Source organism: Vulpes lagopus, chromosome 4 (genome assembly GCF_018345385.1).
Source record: "Vulpes lagopus strain Blue_001 chromosome 4, ASM1834538v1, whole genome shotgun sequence".
Classification (NCBI taxonomy): domain Eukaryota; kingdom Metazoa; phylum Chordata; class Mammalia; order Carnivora; family Canidae; genus Vulpes; species Vulpes lagopus.
Genome location: NC_054827.1, coordinates 94,668,914 through 94,689,724, shown reverse-complemented (window position 1 = coordinate 94,689,724; position 20,811 = coordinate 94,668,914). Strand labels below are relative to the sequence as shown.

Sequence of the window (20,811 nt, the reverse complement as noted above, 5' to 3'; positions counted from 1 at the left end):
GATGTTTTGGGCTCAGTACTAAATTATGGCAGTGAGGAGGGAGAGGAGGAGATTTCTGAGGAGCTCTTTAGATCAACTAAAGAAAACATCATTATAGACTAGACGCTGATTATGAATGAAAAGAAGTAACAAAAACCCTCAGGTTTTCCTGTATGGGTGAATGGAGAATCAAAGGGCACATTACCAATATTTTTACTTTTTTCCCTGAAAAAAGTTCTCTAACAACCACTCCTTACAAGAGCATCCTAGAGAGTAATAATTAGGTCATCTTTCTGGGCGGTCTACAAAAGCTGGCTATGCTGACCGCTTAGAATAGTCATTGCATGCTTCTTAGATGAGCTTTTGTTCTTACACTACAATAGGTATTGATGTAGATACTTAGCTCAACCACCTTGATAACTGTCTCTGGGACATATTAACAAGCTCAAAGCCTGTTCACCAGGATTCTTACCACCTGTCTGATCCTGTCTAAAAGAGAATGTGTGCTCTTAGGACTATGTTCCTCTATAGTCAAAGTTCAAGGCATGACTTGAACCCTCAGTAAACATTTATGCTTTTGCATCTCCTCTCTCTCTCTGTCTCTCTGTCTCTCTGTCTCTATCTCTCTCTCCCCCCCCAAAAAAAAGAAAGAAAGAAAGAGAGAACACTCAGGAAAGTGGGGGAGAGGGAGATGGGGAGGGAGAAGAATAGAGAGAGAGAAGGAGAGGGAGAATCTTAGACTGGTTCCTTGCCCAGTAGCAGAGCCCAACTTGGAGCTTGATCTCACAACCCAGAGATCACGACCTGAGCCAAAATCAAGAATCAGCTGCTTAACTGAATAAGCCACCCAGTGCCCCTGCATCCCCCCATTATTAGCCTATTTTCTGTATTCTTATTTATATCCTAAGGTAGTTATAATATTAACTTTTTGTTAAAAAAATTTAACTGGGTAAATTTTAAGGATCTTATTGGCTTTATTCTGTGACTTCTGAATGGGACAGCATCCAATCTAACAGATAGAAAGGGGCTCTGAAGAGCTGTATAAAATGGAAGACTTTTATAGGCAGGAGTGGGGACGAGGGAATTATACAAGGCAAAAAATCAGACTGGTTACTGTAAGGGCACTTTCCTATGGAAGGGGTCAATTAGGCAGATTAACCAAACTAGTACTGATCAGATGGTTTCCTGATTGACCGGTTTTAAGATTCCATTTCTGAGAGAGCTGAAGTTGTAATTAAGTCTTGGTTTAGTGATGTGGGGTTTAGTCTAACTCTATTTGGGGTCTCTTGTTTTGTTTTAAAATGTTTTTAAAATAATTAATAGTATTTATTAATATACTGACACAAATTATTTATATTTTTATTAACAAACAAACCAAAATAAAATAAATCTCACACTATAAGAGAAAGTGTGATAGACAAACTGAAAATGAACTATCTGATGAGAAAATAGGGTTTTTGCAATTTCTACAAATATTAGGAAAATGAGTACAGCCAATACCATCACACTTTAGGTTATATGCCACAGGTTTCAGTTGTTTTGCTTCTCTCTCAGGAAGCATTAAGAATGCATGCCTTTTAATAAAGCAGGCTTCAGTAAAAGATCAATTGCTTTTTTGTTTTGCTTATAAGCATTTTGCTTTATCAACAAAAATGAAACATCCTGGGATCCCTGGGTGGTGCAGCGGTTTAGCGCCTGCCTTTGGCCCAGGGCACGATCCTGGAGACCCAGGATCGAATCCCACATCGGGCTCCCGGTGCATGGAGCCTGCCTCTCCCTCTGCCTGTGTCTCTGCCTCTCCCTCTCTCTGTGTGTGACTATTATAAATAAATAAAAATTAAAAATAAAAAAAATGAAACATCCTTTACTGAGGCTACAAATAAAACTATTGTATATATATCTGCAAGAGGCACTCAGAGACAAAGTAGGAAAAGGAAACTGGGACCTAGAGAGAGGACAAGGAGGGTGGCCAAGACTGAGAAACTGTGAGTTAGCCTTGGAACATATTTGAAAACAAAGTAAACATCTTCATGGATGTCATAGCTGTCTCCTCTCCATGGCTGCCATCGTTCCCCTGTCTGGGCAAGCATATGCTTCTCTGTATTGCACAGGGGCATTCTTACATATATTTCCAGTTCACCTGGCTCAGTCAACTGAAGACACTGACAGCAGGGGTGTTTCTTTTTCTTCTTTTTTTTTTTTTTTTTTTAAGATTTTTTATTTATTTATTCATGAGACACACACACAGAGAGAAAGAGAGAGAGAAGCAGGCTCCATGCAGGGAGCCTGACACAGGACTTGATCCCAGGTCTCCAGGATCATGCCCTGGGCTGAAGGCAGGCACTAAACCACTGAGCCACCCGGGGATCCCCCTCTTCTCTTTTTTAAAGGCAGTGACTGACTTCTGGCTGCAGTGTTTTTGTCACTTCCAACAGAGGTCATGAGCATCAGTAGTTCAAGCAGCTGAGGCAGTGTGTAAGTAACTGGCACGCTCCTGCAGTAGCCACCACGAGCAGTCTGGATGGTTCCAGCTGTATTATTCTCAGGCTTTAACAATGTCAGCAGTGAGATGCTCCTAAGTTTTGTTAGAGCCGCCTCCTTCCTCTTTCTTCTTCTATCCCTTCATCTATAAGAGGTATCTGAAGTGTTTTCTGATTGTCTAGCTAGACATCCACTTATACTGTTTTTGTAACCAGTAGTGCTTTCATGAAATAAACACTCAAAGATGAAAATTTGAGACTGATTGTCTTTCCTTGGACATAGACAAAGTAATGACTTCACTATTAATGGAAAATAAGATACTGGTAGTTCATATACATAGTGAAAAGATACTTACTTAAGCTATAACCTGGCATAACCTGAAATAAAATCTATTGAAGGTAAGATGTTGGGAGATCAAGAGACTGCTACAGTCAACTACTGTGATGGTGGGCTGGTTATTTCTGACTGTACTGGAGAATTACCCAAAGAAAATGAATCACTCAGGGTTTTATTTATTTATTTTTTAAGATTTTTTTAAAAATTATTTATGATAGACATAGAGAGAGTCACTCAGGGTTTTAAACTCTCAACTCAATATATGGTCAGAGGACTGGAGATCCTGTATGATGGCCCTTGGATAATTCCATATCCTTTATAGAAATAAGTCATAGTAAGTACAGCTGACAAGCCAATTTGATTCCACAAATAGAATTACAATGTAAGTTTGACTCATAGCTTCTTCATATTACTTAAGTGAAAGCCACTGTAATGGTTAAGAAAGAATGGAACCCTAAAACAAGGAATGGGATGATTTAAGTTGGTTCAGATGAATCTGAGAATTATGAAGCCCCCAATTTCCTTGAGATTTTTCTTGTCATGGAAGCAGCTTCTCTCCCTCTAAGGAAGCTAGTCTTATTTGCTTGAGGACTTAATCAGTGCTTTTCAGATGTTAGTGTGCATGAGAATCACCTGAGTATCTGGTTAAAATGCACATTTTGACTCAGTAGGCCAAGGGTGTTGCTTGAGTTTCTGTATTTCTAGAAAGTGCCTAGATGATGCTGTTGCTGCTGGTTCACAGACCACACTTTGCACACCAAGGAACTCAATATGGATTTTAACCATGGTGGTTACCTTGCATGGGGATGCCCATTCCAAACCATCACTCTCCAAAGTTTTCAGACACAAAACTGGAACTCAGTCCCAAGCCTGCCAGGAGGTCAGGTATACATATAGTCTGACCCAGCATAAGATTGTTTAGACATTGAAATAATTATAAGATTATGCCAATTTATATTTGAAAACATTTGAGGAATAGATATAAAAATGGATAGTAAGATTATTACACCAAGTAGGCAGAAGATAATGGATTGGGCTAAACTTGTTGATATGTATTCCATGAGTTAGTCTAAGTATTTGGGAGTGGCTGTAAGTCCAAGTTTGCTGGGTATTTTCGCCAACCGTTTTATTGTCCAGATCAAGGGCAAGATATCCACAACTGGTGTACCTGGAGTTTGCCCCCATGACTTGATCGATCTTAGTGAATGGCATAGGATTGGTTCAAACAATAGAACTTTCAAAGGAGATAGCATCGTGTGCTTTGACAGCTGCTCATCTAGACTTACAGTATAATCTTTTTTTAAGATTTTATTTATTTATTCATGACTGGCACAGAGAGAGAGAGAGCCAGAGACATAGGCAGAGGGAGAAGCAGGCTCCATGCAGGGAGCCCAACATGGGACTCGATCCCAGTAGACTTACAGTATAATTAAAAAACATGTAGGCCTATTCATAGAAAAATACTTTATTCCTATCTGGGAAATGGTTTAGAAGCTGAGAAAGTTTCAAGGCCCTTCCTCCTTCTCAAAATTTGAGTTTGTTGAGTATTGACCTCAACCTAACCACACTATCCAGAAGCTGATTTCATGCTTCAGTTTTCCCACAACATGTTCTGTAAAAGTTAGCTATTTGAATGGATTTGATTTTCTTTTTACTCCCTACCCTTGTTAAACCTCTGTTAAAGCTATACTTCTATTTGGAGACCTCTCATTTCTTTACATCCCAGCCATAGAAACTCTTGCTTCAGGAAGCACTTTGCGGGGTGCCTGGGTGGCTCAGCCATTGAGCATCTGCCTTCCGCCCAGGGTGTGATCCTTGACCTCCAAAATCGGGAGTCCCATATCGGGCTCCCTGCATGGAGCCTGCTTCTCCTTCTGCCTGTGTCTCTTGACTCCCTCTCTCATGATAAATAAATAAGATTGTAAAAAGAAAAAAAAAAAAAAGCATTTTGCTTTCCCCAAAAAGCCCTAAAATATCAGCTCCTTTTGGGTTTAGCTTCTAAGACCCCATTTCCTCTCTTTGTTTTGTTCTCCATCTCTTTATTCTTGGGCCAGAAATACTTAGTGGGGGCATAAAAGCAGTAAATTGGCCAAAACATAAGAAAGTCTAAGAAATATAAAAGAAATGGCAATTACATGAGGTGATGGAGGTATGAACTCACCCTACTGTGCAAATATATGTGTGTATATACATATACATATAAAATCATATTGTACACCTTTAAACTTACACAATGTTATATGTAAACTATCTGAGTAACAGTAGAAAAAATGAATCCGTTTAATGCAGTTTGACAATTAAATGTTAATTATGATGATTTATTATGACATTTTAAATGAGTTGCGTGATGGGCAGAAGTAACAATACTAATTACACAAGCAAGTTTTTCAAGCTGGAGAAACACACCAACAAGGTTTGGGTCCTTATGCCTCAACATTTCCCCTTCAGAATTACAGCTTTCAGCAACTGTATTCAACGCTTTCTTGCTAAGAAGGATACAAATGCGCTGGGTAGCAATTTTTTTTTTATAAAAACTCCAGCATTCCCACACCGGGAGTCGAACCCGGGCCGCCTGGGTGAAAACCAGGAATCCTAACCGCTAGACCATATGGGAGGCGACAGAAGTCGCCTTCAGTGTAAGTGAATTGAAAAGCCTCCCGCAGACTTCCGCTTCCGCGTGCGGCCCCGCCCCCTGCGCGCCCGCCTTCTGCGCCTGCGTGGCTTTCGGCGTTGCTGGTTGTGGACAGCTCCGGGAGTTCCTCCGGGAGGGCGGCGGGCGGCGGGCGGCGAGCGGCTCTGCGCCGGTGCTGCGCCCCGCGGACCCCAGGCGGCCCTCACCCGCCCCTCGCCGGCCAGGTGCATTCCCCAGAAAGTGCTGTGAACGAGCTCGGGCCGTGGGATTTGGAGAAGAGTGGTTGGAGTGGCTCGAGAAACACGTTATGACATTGGCTTCCCAGGGCCCAGTTCCCCAGTTTGACCTTGGGGCTCAAAACCTTTCCTTAGCCCGGGTCTTTGCAGTCATGAGGGTTTAGGCCCTCGGAATCCTGCATTCTCAAGTCTGCGTACCCTGAATAACCTGTGGGGACTACTGTGTTTACACTCTTGTTTAGGAAGGCCAGAATCAGAACAAAACACCCAGACCATAAAGGAAAAATCCACACATTGCACCAGGTGAACAACTCATACTTTGGGGGGAAAAAGTGAAAAAACAAAACAAACAAAAAATCCCCAACAGATTGAGAGATAAACATACAAAGGGTTGCTTTCATATAAACTACACGTGATTTATAATTAGACAAACACTGCGATGTAAAAGTGAGAACTTATTGTGAATAGGCCATGAGCTGGAGAGGAACCCCTCGGACAAAACCATTTGAAAAACATCTCGGCCTCACTGGCTCCAGCTAGCATTTGGACAAAACATAAGTGTCAAAATGTCAAGTGTTGGCAAAGATATGGAAGAAAGGAAGTGCTTAGAAACTCATCAAACTTATCAAACTTGATCAAGGAGGCACAGTGTCAGGATTTCCTAAATGTGTTTATGACCAACCATTTTTATTTTTTAATTTTTATAAAACCAGCATTGTTCTTGAACTGCTTCTCAGGCAGCGAACACCAAGACACAGTGCTGTGCAAGTAATAGACACACTTAGGGGCACAATGACGTTACCACAAAGGAGGGCCAGGATCACCCTACTCAAAAATCAAGGAAGGGTGGAGGGATTAAAGTATTCTGAATCTCAAAGAATTTCAATTGTCTATTGAAAAATAAAAATTCTTAAGAATTGAAAACATTTTTTTTGGCATGAAAGGAACCATAAATAATGTCAACATTCTAGCTACAGATTGGGAGAAAAATGTCTGAAACACGTTGGATAGGAAAAGGTGACTATTATTACCATACAATTGAATCTTAACATCTGGGGGAATCCACAGGAGCAAGGGTCAAAGATATGAATAGTGGACAGAGAGGCAAGGAGTTCTGATTAGTTAACAAATTCCAGGAAAAAAAAAAAAAACGCAATAGCCAGTGTCATTGAGGAATTGGTTCAATGAGGACAGAAATGGGCTGTGGGGATAGGGAGGACAACTTGGCAATTATCTACTGAAATGTGAAAGGTGTGTATTTAATCCAGTACCTTTAATCCTGTGTTGCCTATAGCCAGTCACCCTGTGATATTAGGGTATTAGGGAAGATTCTATGGGAAGCAGAGGTCTCAGGAGAGTCTTGGGGCCTCTTCGTACTCCCTGCAGATCCCTGGCATGGGAGAACAAGAAGCACAGCACAGGCTTCAGGATCATTCATTACCATTCTGAAAAATGAAGAGTGGCTGGCTGGCTGGGTTTCCCTGCCATGCTGGGCACAGTATCTTCCCCAGCCCCTTCCAGCTGAGGCAGGAGGGAGCAGAGCCACAAGATGGAATGAGAGAAACTCTGAAGTGGAAACAGCTTGCCAACTACCAACAGGTACATTTTATTGTTACATTTAGAAATTAAGTTTTGTTGCATTTAGTCACTGCATTAAGTCACCTTGTCAGAGGCCATCAACTATGGTAAACTCCAGGAAGTCATTCGGAATCCAGATGAAAACCCTGCAGTTTTCCTTAATAGGCTCGCTGAGGCTTTCCCCCAGTACACTTGTCCGGACCCTCCTCCCCAGCTGGGGCTACTGTCTTGGCGACCCATTTGATCGGTCAGTCCTCCCCCAAAATCAAAGAAGGCCGAGGAGGGTCCTCAAATTCCCGTTCCCAACCTGGTGAAAATGGCATTCAAAGTCTTGAACACCAGAGAGCAAGTGGCTGAACTCCAGAGGCCTCCAGCAGAAAGGCCAATTCCCACCCCAAGCCTTGGGGGCGGCCGGGTGGCTGGCGGGCGTCGGGGACCAACCGCACCCCCACCCCCGCCCCGGGCTTGCTTCCGACGCGGAGTGATGCGGGGCCGAGGGGCGATGCGCCTCCCTCGGGGCCAATCCCAAGGAGCCAACGCGGCCATGCCCTCAATGCCGAACCGTGGGCCCCTGGAAATCCGCCTGCCCGGGGCCCGGAGGGTCCTCGTCGCCTCCACGCGGGGGAACCCCCGAGCCGCCGAGTGCAGCCTCCAGCTACTCAGAGCGGACACGGCGGACGGCGCCCGGCCTCGGAGCCCCTGAGCCGGCTGAGTCCCGGCCCCGCTGCACGCTGCAGCGAGGAGGTGAGTCCACCCCTTTCCCGCGGGACGCGGGGCCGGTGGGGGCGGGGCGGGGGCACTTCCTCCCCTGTGCCTTCCCCCTCGGGGGCCGCGTAGTGGTGGCGGGAACTGACGCACCCCTCTCCCGCGGCCTGGAGGGCTTCCCCGTCTCACACTCCTTGGTGCCAGGCTCCGCTCCTCGCTCCTCGGCTGGGATATGCTGCACAAACTCGAGGCCACACCCGGCTTTCTCCCCCACCCCCCAGTGCAAGGCTATAATTGAGCCACCTGGGTGTGGTCCGCCTGGGGACGGAGACGTTAGGGAACACTGCCAAGCAGGTGCTGAAGCTCCCTTTGTTGCAGGCGAAATTCCCACGTGGACCGCCTGATTCCCCTTGTTGGCGGGAAAACATGGCGCCTGCCCCCTGCTGGAGCCGAGGAGCTCTAGACCCGGGAGCCCTCTCTGCCCTCGGGCAGCACCTCCCTCTTCTGCCCCCCCCCCGCCCCCCCCCTGCTTCTGCAGCGCGCGGCGCGGCCCGGCCCGCACGGCTGGCTGCTAGGCCGCTGCTAGGCCCTCCTCCGTGCCCCCTCGCCCCTCACCCTCCGGGAGCCAGAGGACCCAGAGGACCACCCACCGCTTAACACCGCCCACTCCAGATTCCCCCACCAGCGTCTGGGTGAAAGTGACAATGGGAAGCAAATTGATGGACTTTAAGTGGATCCAGGTGGGACATAGTAGGTGCTTAAACTGAGTATGCTGGTTTAACTAAGATAGGTCTTGAAAATTATCACTAAGCCTGAAATTTTTATTCTATTGAATAAAAGTTTTATTCGGTAAATAAAAGTATCGAGGCTTATTAGTAGTATCCCAAATAATGCTTAAGTTCCAAAAATGATAAGGGCAAAACACATAGAAAGGAATTTTCTAGTAAGTAAGTGCCTCAGGCGATGGTTATGGTGTTGTTTTTGGTAAAAACTGGAGTAGCAGCGTAAAAAGCCTCAAATATTTTGCTTTGTTTTACAAAACAGTGCTTTGGAATCCTTCCATTTGGGAGTATTAACTCAAGTAATTAAAAACCTCGGAGTTAATATTTGACATTTCTTTTATTACATATTTGATATATTTTAGTAATTTAGAGTTTAGATTTACAATCTAAAAAGATAACGTTGGGGATTTTCAAGGCCAGAACTTCAAAAATAAGCAGGAATTTAAATCATCCAACTAATAGATTTAGTAAGATCCTTTTAGGAGATCCTCTTGTATTGATTCCATGATAAGAATAATACTGGAATATGCTGAAATGAATAAAAACTAGAAAGCAGTTCCTCCACAAAGGAATAGAAAATTCCAAGGACAATATACATTATGAATAAAAAGTATTAAATTCTAATGTCTTTCTGTGAATTGTAATTTGGCAGGAATAAGATTACTGGTAATACATTTTTTTTTTTATTAACCTGCATAACATGAAGGTTAAAATAGAATAATATGAATAATGCCTGTGTGTATATGTATTTGTGTGTATGAATTTCTCCTGCCTTTTGAAGTCAGATATACCTGGCATAAATCCTAAATCCAAGAGTTGACTAACTGTTAATTTTTGAATTAAATCTTTGAAATCTTGGAAAAAGTGTGTCCTCCCCACCATGTCCCCACCCACATCCATATATAGCTCAGTGAGTCATTGCGAAGGCAAGTTCTAAGCATCCTGCCTGAAATGAAAGTGGTACTTGCTCAGTGTTGTCGTTTCACCAGTACACACTCAGGCTGCCCAGACCTCTGAAGAAAGCTAAGGTGACATGCTTAAGCATACACAGCCAATATTTGAGCACATTACTTGGAGAGATTTCATGTGTTCTCTCTGCATTTGAGCGTATGCTGTTTCTCTCCTGCTTTCATTCTTTTGCTGGAACCTTGGCAATGCCTTTACTCTCTATCATATATTTAACCATTGTTTAAGATTTTGCAGGTTTTATCATCTTTCTGTATCCATGTTTTAAAAAACCTCAAATAGAATGTGAGCACCTTGGGGTAAGAACATGTCTGAACTGTTTCTCTACCTTGTCCATACCAAGCATAGGGTCTAGTACAAGATAAATATGTAACCATTGTTTATTGGTTTATTTTCTTTACAATAGTAGTATGATTATGGAAGTAATATTTTGATAAGTCCACATTCCTTAACTTATGTTTCCAAAAATGTGTCCAGTGGGGAAGCAAGATGGTAACCACCTTTATTCTTTGCTCTAATGAACACACTCAAAGGAAGCAGAAAAACTGGCAGTGCTCCCATAGAGCATCTTTGATTATTCTCCAAGCCAAACCAAACTTTTATTTAAAAAGTAATTGTTCATTATATCAGGCTAGCTGCATAGAACTGCCAATAACTCCACTGGTTTTGATTTACTACAATGGAAATTCCATGTTCCAAGACAATTCTTCCCAGGACGTCTGGGTGGCTCAGCGGTTTAGCGCCTGCCTTCAGCCCAGGGCATGATCCTGGAGTCCCTGGATCAAGTCCCACACTGGGCTCCCTGCATGGAGCCTGCTTCTCTCTTTGCCTGTGTCTCTGCCTCTCTCTCTCTCTGTGTGTGTCTCTCATGAATAAATAAATAAAATCTTAAAAAAAAAAAGACAATTATTCCCTTAACTGTGAGTATCCAGATTTATCTAATAATAGTAAAGACTTAGAGAAAGCATACTATTTAATTAAAATCTGAGTCTTTCCAACATCAACTTCAACAGCAATAATAAAAAACTATACTTTCTTCCAGGATATAGATACTTTGCTTTTTAAAATTACCATGCAAAGATGAAAGCCGAGCGGGTAATATTTATTTTAGAAGGGCTGAGGGGTGGGAAGAGAGCAGTCATAGAGTATTTGTTTAACAAATTTCTTCTGGGTGTATAAGAGCAGAGTTGAAATATGATTTATAACTTTAGCCTTTTTTAAATCACTGAAAACTCCTGAATTATTAGGGGCAGAAAAGAATTTTTTCAATGTATAAAAAAGCATTATGAATTCATCTCTAAAATGTGGATTCCTTTAAAATAAGTTGCATTTCCAAGTATGTTAAAAAACCAGTCATTGCTTGAGAGAATTAGCATGTGTTTAGAGAGATTGAAGCAACCATTAAAAAGATTGTGACAAAAAAAAAAAAAAGATTGTGACATTAATAGTGAAGCTGTACCTGGTTTTCAGTAGAAATGAAGTCATCAGGGAGATAACTGAGTGTACGCAGACTCAGATTTTTACTGGCTGAGCAGAACCTGTTCAAGTGAGGCTTTGAGCTTAGACAAATGTTGGAATCTATTTTAAAAAAAGAAACACAAAATCATGAATACAAAATTATGTATGTAAGTTAACATTTATTTAGAGTAAGAGGAAATCACAACAAATCACACATTTAACAAATGAAAAATACCACATATATTTTAAAAGTCTAGAAAAAAAATGTTTATTTATTAACTTCTAATGCCCCCTATGTTTGTTTTTTTGGCTGCACACTCTTTGGTCTTTCTCATATGACAGAGAATGTAATATTTTCCATAAGGAATAGAAAGATAATGTGGTCTTTAGCATGATTTTTGAAATTTGTTCTTTTGTTAATAATTGAGAAAATTTTGTTTCTCAACTCATTGATTATTATTATTGATATATTATTATATTGATATTATTATTAATATCTTATATATTTTTAACACTGATACTAAGTTATGGCAACCTCTGTTAAGGTTCTTTCATATATGAATCATAACACTCCAGGATATTTCCAATATTCCCTGCATTGATGATACCTACTTATCAGTTTGCTCTGTTTGTCTCATTGCACTGGCATCTTATAAGGTTTTGTGGTTGTTGCAGTCTTTGTTGAAATCAGTACTTTGTGTCAAATCAGTAGGAAATTTAAATATCTTGCCAGTGAATTAATATGATTTGCTCCTTTTTATTAACTGGATTATCAAAGAATCCAAGAATTCATTTTTATTTATTTTTAAAGAGTTTATTTATTTGAGAGAGAAAGCAGTAGTGAGCATGAGTCAGGGGGTGTGGGAGAGGCAGAGGGAAAGGAAGAAGCAGACACAAGACTGAGCAAGGGACCCTGAAGTGGAGCTTGATCCCAGGACTCAGGATCATGAATGACTTCAGCTGAAGGCAGATGCTTAACAAACTGAGCCACCCAGGCGCCCAATCTGAATATATTTGCCACTTCTTTTTGAAATTTATATCTTCCTGTTAATGAATTATTACTTTGGTAAGATTTATGTGACTTTCTTTTTTTTTTAAAGATTTTATTTATTTATTCATGAGAGACTACACACAGAGAGAAAGGTGGGGGCAGAGACACAGGCAGAGGGAGAAGCAGGCTCCATGCAGGGAGCCTGATGTGGGACTCGATCCCGAGACTCCAGGATCACATCCTGAGACAAAGGCAGGCGCCAAATCACTGAGCCACCCAGGGATCCCCTATGTGACTTTCAGTGATCTGTCAAAGATTTTTGGAAACCCCATGATGTGATCCATTGTGTTGGAATGTGCAAAACACAACTTTACAGTTTGTAGGATGGCTGTGAATTTGTGTCTTGCAATCATAGGACTTCTTATAAATTATATTCCAAATGATTCCTATCCAAAATGTATCTGGGAGTGTTTGAATGTTATCAAGTATATTCCTAAGAGGAGACCAATGATAATGTCATCCTCTACTTAAAATTTTGCATGTCTGGTATTTGGAAAAATCTTCCACAGACTAGCTTCTGGCTCTGTAAGTATCAAACTGCAGACGTGTTCCAATGCCAGAGCCATAGGAAATGTTCTTATCAAGATAACACCTCTAGATGTTTGTGTCACACTACTGGGTGATTAGCCTAGTGAGGCTCAAGTCTGTGGGGCTTAGCACTTGTACAAATGTTGAGAACCATTTAAAGAAAAAGAATATAAACTCATGAATATAAAATTCTGTATGAAAGTGAATATTCGTCTACAGTAAGAAGAAATCACAACTAATTACACATTTAGAAAATGAAAAACATAGATAATAAAAAAATCTAGAAAAGAGTATTTTTACTTATTAAATTCTAATGCCCCCTGTATTACTTTCTTCAGCCAGACCCCGAATTCTCAGAGCCATCCAGTTCTACCCAACCTGAGGGGAGCTCTGAAGGAGCGGAATTCCAAGGGGGAAAGAGGCATTAACCTGATAGTAGTTAAAATATCTTGTTTTATAAACTTTACAAAAATATATGACTACCTAAGACAGTTTGTGGGTCCTCCCAGGGACTTGAAAAATGCCAGTGCAAAGTAAGACTTCCTGAAGCTGAAAGTTTCAGGGAAAATTCACCTCTGGCTCTAAGAAAGAGATTAAAGTCTCCATTACCTTCCTCCTTCTGTCCCATCAACAAGGCCCTTGTTGAGACCTTCCTTGGATCACTCCTGAATGACTGAAAATGCTTCCTTACTAGTCTCCCTGTACCTGTATTTGCTGCTGCCTATCTAATATGGTTATATTAGTCTACTGCTTAAAACCTTCCAATGGTTATTTATCATAAAAGGTCAAATTCTTTAGCAATTCAGAAAGGTCATTAACATCCGACTCAGACCTTTGCATACAGTCTTATTTCTCTATGCTTTGGATTCTTTGTAGTTTCTCCTAATGTGTCATCCTAAAAATTCCTTTCCTTTGCACCAATTTATTTCTGCTAAAAATGCATTCTTCCTCCTATTTGTGTATGTCCCTCATCTACTTTACCTAAGGAATGTCTCCTTATCTCTCAAGACTTAGCTTAAATATCACCTCATTGTGGACATCTTTCTGGAACCAAACTCTGCTCAATGGTGGCCTCCAGCCATACCCCAAATGGATGATTCTCTACATCATGATGTAGAGAATCCATTCTACCTTGTACACATCCTTTTAACTCACTTCTTACCCTGTATTATGATTAGTTAATTCTAATTGTTTGCTTGTGTCTATTTCCCAAAATTTTAATTTTGAGAAAGGAAAAAAATATATATAGCCCCAGATATCTAGGGAACTGGCCTGGTGCTCATAGCTAGATCATATTATTTTTCTATTGGAAAAAAGCAATCTTACAGAACACAAACCTCAGACAAGATCCCTCTGAGGCCAAGATAAAGTGAGACAAAGAAAGGTTATTTCATAGTATTGTCTAAGTACAGATGAAAAACAAGGTCCCCATGCCACCCACAAAGTACCAAACACCCCCTTTCTCTTGGCTAAAATGAGTGACTGCAATTTCTTGATCAATTGCAACTTTATTTTTTTAATCTCATCTGGTGGGCTCTCCCCCTTGATAGGATGAATTGGGTTACCCAGTTATCGAATTGCCTACATTTTCTGAGAGCATCCCAAATATAACAAACTCTTCTGGCTCTTTCTCAGTTCAGCTAACTAGAACCCTAACTATATAATAGGTTCTTTGGAACAGCTTCTTGTGGATATGCCATGGTTCCTTGTGGCACATATTCTCTCTAATTGAAAAAAGTAATAAAACCAATTTGTTCAGCTACTGGTGTGCCCTGGTGGTCTTTGGCTGAAGGGTATTGACAGAAATAGAGGCTTTACTCAGGTGCGCTGAGAGCTTCATGCCTTGGCCTGGCATGCTCTACCCAGTGATGGCACACACATTTGGGACTTTCTGCCTCTAAAATTGCACCAATTGCCATCTGCCTTGGCAGGAAGATAAACTCCCCTATTTTTTTAAAGCCTTTTCAACATTGGATTTATTTTGTTTTCTTAGGAATTAGGTCTTTTGGGATTTTTACTTATTAGACTAGATTTGTATTGTTCTTTCACAAAATTGTTTATTAGCACCTAACTCCTGCTTGTCTAATGCCCTGACTGTCTGCTTGTCTGGTGTCTTAAAAGTGGTTTGTCTTTTGTGGGAGGATGTCTATAGATCTAGACCTGAGAAATCTATCATCAAGCCATCTCAGAGGCTGAAAAATTGATATTTCTTTTAAGACCAGTGTTCTTGGGGATCCCTGGTTTAGCACCTGCCTTTGGCTCAGGGCGTCATCCTGAAGTCCCAGGATCAAGTCCCACATCAGGCTCCCTGCATGGAGCCTGCTCCTCCCTCTGCCTGTGTCTCTACCTCTCTCTCTTTCTCTGTGTGTCGCTCATGAATAAATAAATAAATAAAATCTTAAAAAAAAAAAAAAAAGACTAGTGTTCTTTGAGCAACCTTGTCCCAAGTCACCACCTCAAAACCTGGTAAGAAGAACTTCCTCAGTCTTGTTTTTGTTTCTCTCAAAAACTGCTTTTATTTAATTTTGTCTACTTGAAACCAGGTTTTGTCTGGCCCCAATAGGTGATGATTGTCTTTACCAGGCTCCAGAAACACAGAATTCTACAAAAGCCATCCTTATAGACATTTTTGTAATTTTCACTTGGTCTTTTCAATATAAACTACACTTCTCCAGGCTGACCCTTTCCTGTCCTTATGTTTTGTCACTATAACTCTAATTATTGTACATGTCTTTCTAACTGGCACAATTTTACCAAGACATTTTTTTAAAATTTAATCCTTTGAGAGAGAGATACCGAGAGAGAGGACATGAGCAGGGGAGGGGGAGGGGGAGAGGGAGAAGCAGATTCCCCATTGAGCAGGGAGTCTGATGTGGGGCTACATCCCAGGACCCTGAGATCATGACCTGAGCTGAAGGCAGATGCTTAACCATCTGAGTCACCCAGGTGCCCCTTTACCAAGACATTTGAAATCACAGACACCACCTTAGAGAATTTTTAATATGGGCAAGATAGTTTACTTGAACAGCACTTTAGAACAGAAAGGAAGCAAAATTCCAACTGCCCCATGGTCTGCTTCCTTTAATTGGTATAAGGAGACTTCTGAATGCAATTTAGGCCCAAATTTGCCTCCATAAAATATTCTTTAGCTAAGGCTAATGAAAAATGTGAGAAAGTATCTCTCTAAGCAGCATTGTTTTCCTAAGCCACATTTTTAAATGGTGTTCAAGATTAGCTACTACATTTCCAAAGACTTTCCCACTGTTTTTCTTGATGGCTTAAAGTCAGAAAATGATTGTTAATAAAGAAATATCTGGCAAATCACCTCTTGCATGAATTTCAACATTTGAGCATTTTCCACAGACTTCAGAAAATTTTAATAGTCCTCATGAGGGAATTGCTTTATTTGTCTAGAAGAGACATCATTTTGTTTAAGTGGAAGAATCTCCTCCTTTATTTTCATCCATAGAAATTACTAAGTGTGGGCTTTTTGATCAGATGACTTGATAAAATTCTCGAGGACTCACATTGTGTCAAAACCAGCTGTATAATAGTCTCGTTTGTGTGTATATGTTGAACTCTTTTTTAAAAAATACATCTTAACTTGCTTCCCTTTCCTTACAGAAGGAGCTAGTTAGCGATTTGTCTGAAGATTGCTTCCTCACATCTTTTTGTCCCATTCTTTTATCCTTTCTGGAGAAACTTTACAGATTAAGAGATAAAAAAGATCATCCAATCATTATATGTGTATTCCGGGAATATTTAATTCAGATCAAAAGTCAAAATTGTCTAAGAAAGAAAAAGTTATCAAAATATGTTTCTCTTTGTGGATACTGAAAATTATATTTACATAATAGTCTTTATGACTCTAGATAGGAGACAACAAGAAAAGGCTTCAGTTTCAAAATAGAAGAAAACTTTGAGGTGATTCAGCATCTTTAACAATTAATTCACCATAAAAAATGTCACTATGACATTTTGGATTGTTCAAGACCAAGGTTAAATTTCTTGTGAATCAAACTTTTACATTGGTTTTATAAGTTAAGTTTCCAATATTCCCATAATTTTTTGATTAAAAAATTTATGTATAAACTTGCACTTAATTAAATACAGTGATAATGTTGTTATCTTTTTTTTTTAAGATTTTTATTTATTTATTCATTCATGAGAAACACAGCGGGGGAGGAGAGAGAGAGAGAGAGAGAGAGAGAGAGACAGGCCCAGGAAGAAGCAGGCTCCATGCAGGGAGCCTGACATGGGACTTGATTCCAGGTCTCCAGGGTCAGGCCCTGGGCTGAAGGTGGCGCTAAACCGCTGAGCCACCCGGGCTGCCCTGTTTTCTTTTTTAATAGTACGTTTTAATTTTAGAATAGTATTAGATGTACAGAAAAGTTGTGAAGATAGCATATAACATTCTCATATACCCCATGGCCAGTGTTCCCTATTATTAACATCTTACATTAGTATGGTATGTTTATCACAATTAATGAGCCAATATTATTAAATTATTATCAACTAATGTCCATATTTTTATTCAGATTGCCCTGGTTTTTGACTGATGTCTTTTTTCTGTTTCAGGATCTCATCTGGAACACCACCATTACACTGAATCATTGTATCTCCTTAGGTTCTTAAAATTCCTTGTTTTTGATGACCTTGACAGTTTATTTTATTTTTTTTTTAAAGTTTTTTTTTTTTTTAAGTTATTTATTTATTTATTTATTTATGATAGGCACACAGTGAGAGAGAGAGGCAGAGACACAGGCAGAGGGAGAAGCAGGCTCCATGCACCGGGAGCCCGACGTGGGATTCGATTCCGGGTCTCCAGGATCGCGCCCTGGGCCAAAGGCAGGCGCCAAACCGCTGCGCCACCCAGGGATCCCGGCCTTGACAGTTTAGAGGAGTATTCATTAGATGGTTTGCACAATGCCCCTCAGTTGAATTCAACTGATATTTTTCTCATGATTAGATTGGGCATACGGGTTTCTAAAAGGAAGACTGCATAAGTAAAGTGCCATTCTCATCATTGTTGATCTTAACCTTAATCAGCTGGTTGAAGTTTGTCAGGTTTCTTTAGAAAGAAGTTATTCTTCTCTCCCTTTGTATATTGTACTGAAAGGATTCAGAAAGTCTTCCCAAACTGTGCCACTTTGGCATGTGGAGAATTTTGAGCTGAAGGCAATCAAGGCCCAGCACTCTCAAGAAAAAATTTTATCTCTCCCTTAAACTGCCTGGAAGAATTTAGATAGGGGTCCTGACCAAGAAAGAGAGCTATTACCAAGAGATAAAATTTTTATCTGAATTTCCTATCTGAATAGCATTACAAATACCTAATCACCAAACATCTGTTCTTATTGTCCTGTGACTCACCCTCTTCCCTTTGAAACCCCAGGTCCCTATCTCATTTCTTAGCACAAAGTGGCATACAAGCTTCAAATCCTGGCTTGTCTTTGGGTCTCATATTCTTAAGGGACACTTGTATGTGTGTGATTAAATTTGTTTTTCTCCTGTTAATCTGTTTTGTATTAATTTGATTACTAGACCTTCAAAGAACTGACTAAGCACACTTTGGAAAGAAGTCATGATACCCAGCCTCCGCTTAATGAAGGGACAGTTATACTCTACCTTCTTTAATGTGGAGTATCTGCATAAATTATTTGGAATTCTTCTGCAAAGGAAATTAGCCTATCATTTCACATTTATTTATTTAATTATTGTGTGTGTGTATCTGTATTTTAGTACTTCCTTGTTTTTTAGCACAATAAGATGCTCCAGATTCATCCTGCATATTCCCTGCCTCAAGAGTAAACCATTTCTCCAAGGAGTTCTTGGAAAATGATACTAGAAACCAAAATCTGTGCTGAGTGTGCTCACTGCTACTGGGGTATCATTGCTTCTAGGTCTTCTTGGCAGAAAGAGCAAGGAAATTTATGTGTATATGCATACTATATATGTGTCTATACTTACAGATACTAACATATCTATATGTTATGTATATAGATATTAATATTTCTATATGTGCTCATCTAAATGAAGCTAAACATGAGTTCATACTGATGTCTCCAGCTCTAATCCTTTACCTATAGATTATTCTAGCCATGCTTATATGTAACATTCTGATTCAATAGTGAGAAACCTTACACTCACCATTCACCATCTACTTTCTTTTCAATTCCATATTTGTGTAGTTTCAGATGTGTTAACCCATATCCTGAAAAAAAAATCCACCTAGAGTACCATACATGTGTGCAGATCCTTATGTCTTTAGTATCATATACTCATTTCTAAAATTACTTAGGTCCACACTTTTTCTCCCTGGTCTCTTCTGAAAGGAAGTGTCATACATTTGTAATACAGTTAGATTCTTTTGTTACAGCCTGCATTACATTTTGGGGGCTCCTGACTTCCTAAATAATTTTTGTATAAGGTTCCTCTTTGTGTTGTAAAGTTCTATGCTTTTTGATGGTGGCATAGTTTCATGTACTCACTATTATGGTACCAGAGAAAAGTAGTTTCACTACCTTAAAAGATCCCTTGTAATTCAACCGTCTTACCTCTCCAAATTATTGGCAACTGCTATTTGTTGTCTCTACAGTTTTGCCTTTTCCAGAATATAATATAAATGAAATCACGCAATATGTGGTCTTTTCAGACTGACTTCTTTTACTTAACAATATGTATTGAAGATTTACAGTTTTTATGTGGCTTGATAGCTTGTTTCTATTTATCACTGAATAATGTTTCATTGTACTCCATCGAAAGTTTGTTTATTTATTCACTTACTAAAGGATATCATGGTTGTTTCCAGTTTTTTCAATTATGAATTGAAAATTTTTTGTGTGGGCATAAGTTTTCAATTCAATTGGGTAAATACCCAGGAGTGCAATTGGCAGATCACATGATAAAAGGATGTTTGACTTTGTAGAAAATTGACAAACTGTCTTCCAAAGTGGCTGTGCCATTTTGCATTTCCACCAGGAATGAACAAGAGTTCTTTTTTCTCTATATCCTTGCCAGCAAATGATTTTGTCAGCTTTTGGGAATTTAGTCATTCTAATAAATGTGTTGTGGTATCTTGTTGTTTTAGTTGACATTTTCCGAATGGAAAATGGTGATGAATACCTTCTTACATGATTATTTATAATTTGTTTAGATTCTTTGGTTATATTCTGACCTTTTGCCCCATCAGTATCTCACTCCTATAGCAGAAGGATGTTTTTGCTTTATTGAACATACGTGATTCTATGTATCATTTTAAACTCTGTTATGCCATCCAGCAGGCCAAGGCAGGGCCTGCCACATTTGATATGACAATCAAATGATGCGGCTAGAAAATTTTGAATATATGTGTAATTATAAAAATATGTACTTATCCACACCTTTATCCAGAAATAGCTACCTTAACCAATTTGTCACAACTTCTTCTGGACTGTTTTCTCCTGTGGGATTATCTTTCCCTTTACATATTTTTTCTTTATATTGGACATTTAATTGGTTTTCAACTTTTTCTAATCTTAAATCATGCTGAAACAAACCACATGCTTCATAAATCTTTGACCTCATTTTAGATTAAACCCCAGAATTAGAATTATCATATAAAATTCTAATAGTCCTTTAAAGTTCTTTGATATACACATCCAAGTGTTTTTTTTTTCACAAAATTGCTAACATTTTATTTTCACTGGCAGATACTGAGAGTGCTTACCATTATACTCCCACCAGCACTAAGGTCAGTGGTTTTCATTTTTGTCAGACTGTCAGCCCAACATGGTATCTTATGTTAATTTAGATGTATTTAATTTACTAGTAAGTTTGAACATTTTTTATTATACATGAAGTTAGTTTCCTATAATAGTTTTTGTAAAGTACTAATTTGTGGTCTCAGTGACAATTCACTCAGTCTGAGTCACAGACACAAATTGCTTCTTTAGCTGTCTTGGATTTGTGTCCTTCCTCAGGGATCAAGTCCAAGGGAGCATATGGAGCACAGAGCCAGTTTTAAGCTCAGACAGAGCTCAGCACTACAGCCTCTCCATGTACTATGGTTTTGAAATGAGATAATGGCTAAGTCTTTGAGCC

The 20,811-nt window shown here is 39.8% G+C and overlaps 1 long non-coding RNA gene and 1 other non-coding gene across 2 annotated transcripts; one reads left to right on the top strand and one right to left on the bottom strand.

Annotated features, from left to right (window-relative positions):
• Positions 1–5,338: 5,338 nt before the first annotated feature.
• On the bottom strand, positions 5,339–5,410 carry TRNAE-UUC. The gene has a single exon. It is a non-coding gene; the product is annotated as a tRNA-Glu (tRNA).
• Positions 5,411–8,550: 3,140 nt separating this feature from the next.
• Positions 8,551–19,461, top strand: LOC121489811. Its single transcript, XR_005987428.1, has 3 exons — positions 8,551–8,687; positions 17,311–17,359; positions 17,465–19,461. It is a non-coding gene; the product is annotated as an uncharacterized LOC121489811 (long non-coding RNA).
• The last annotated feature ends 1,350 nt before the right edge of the window (positions 19,462–20,811 follow it).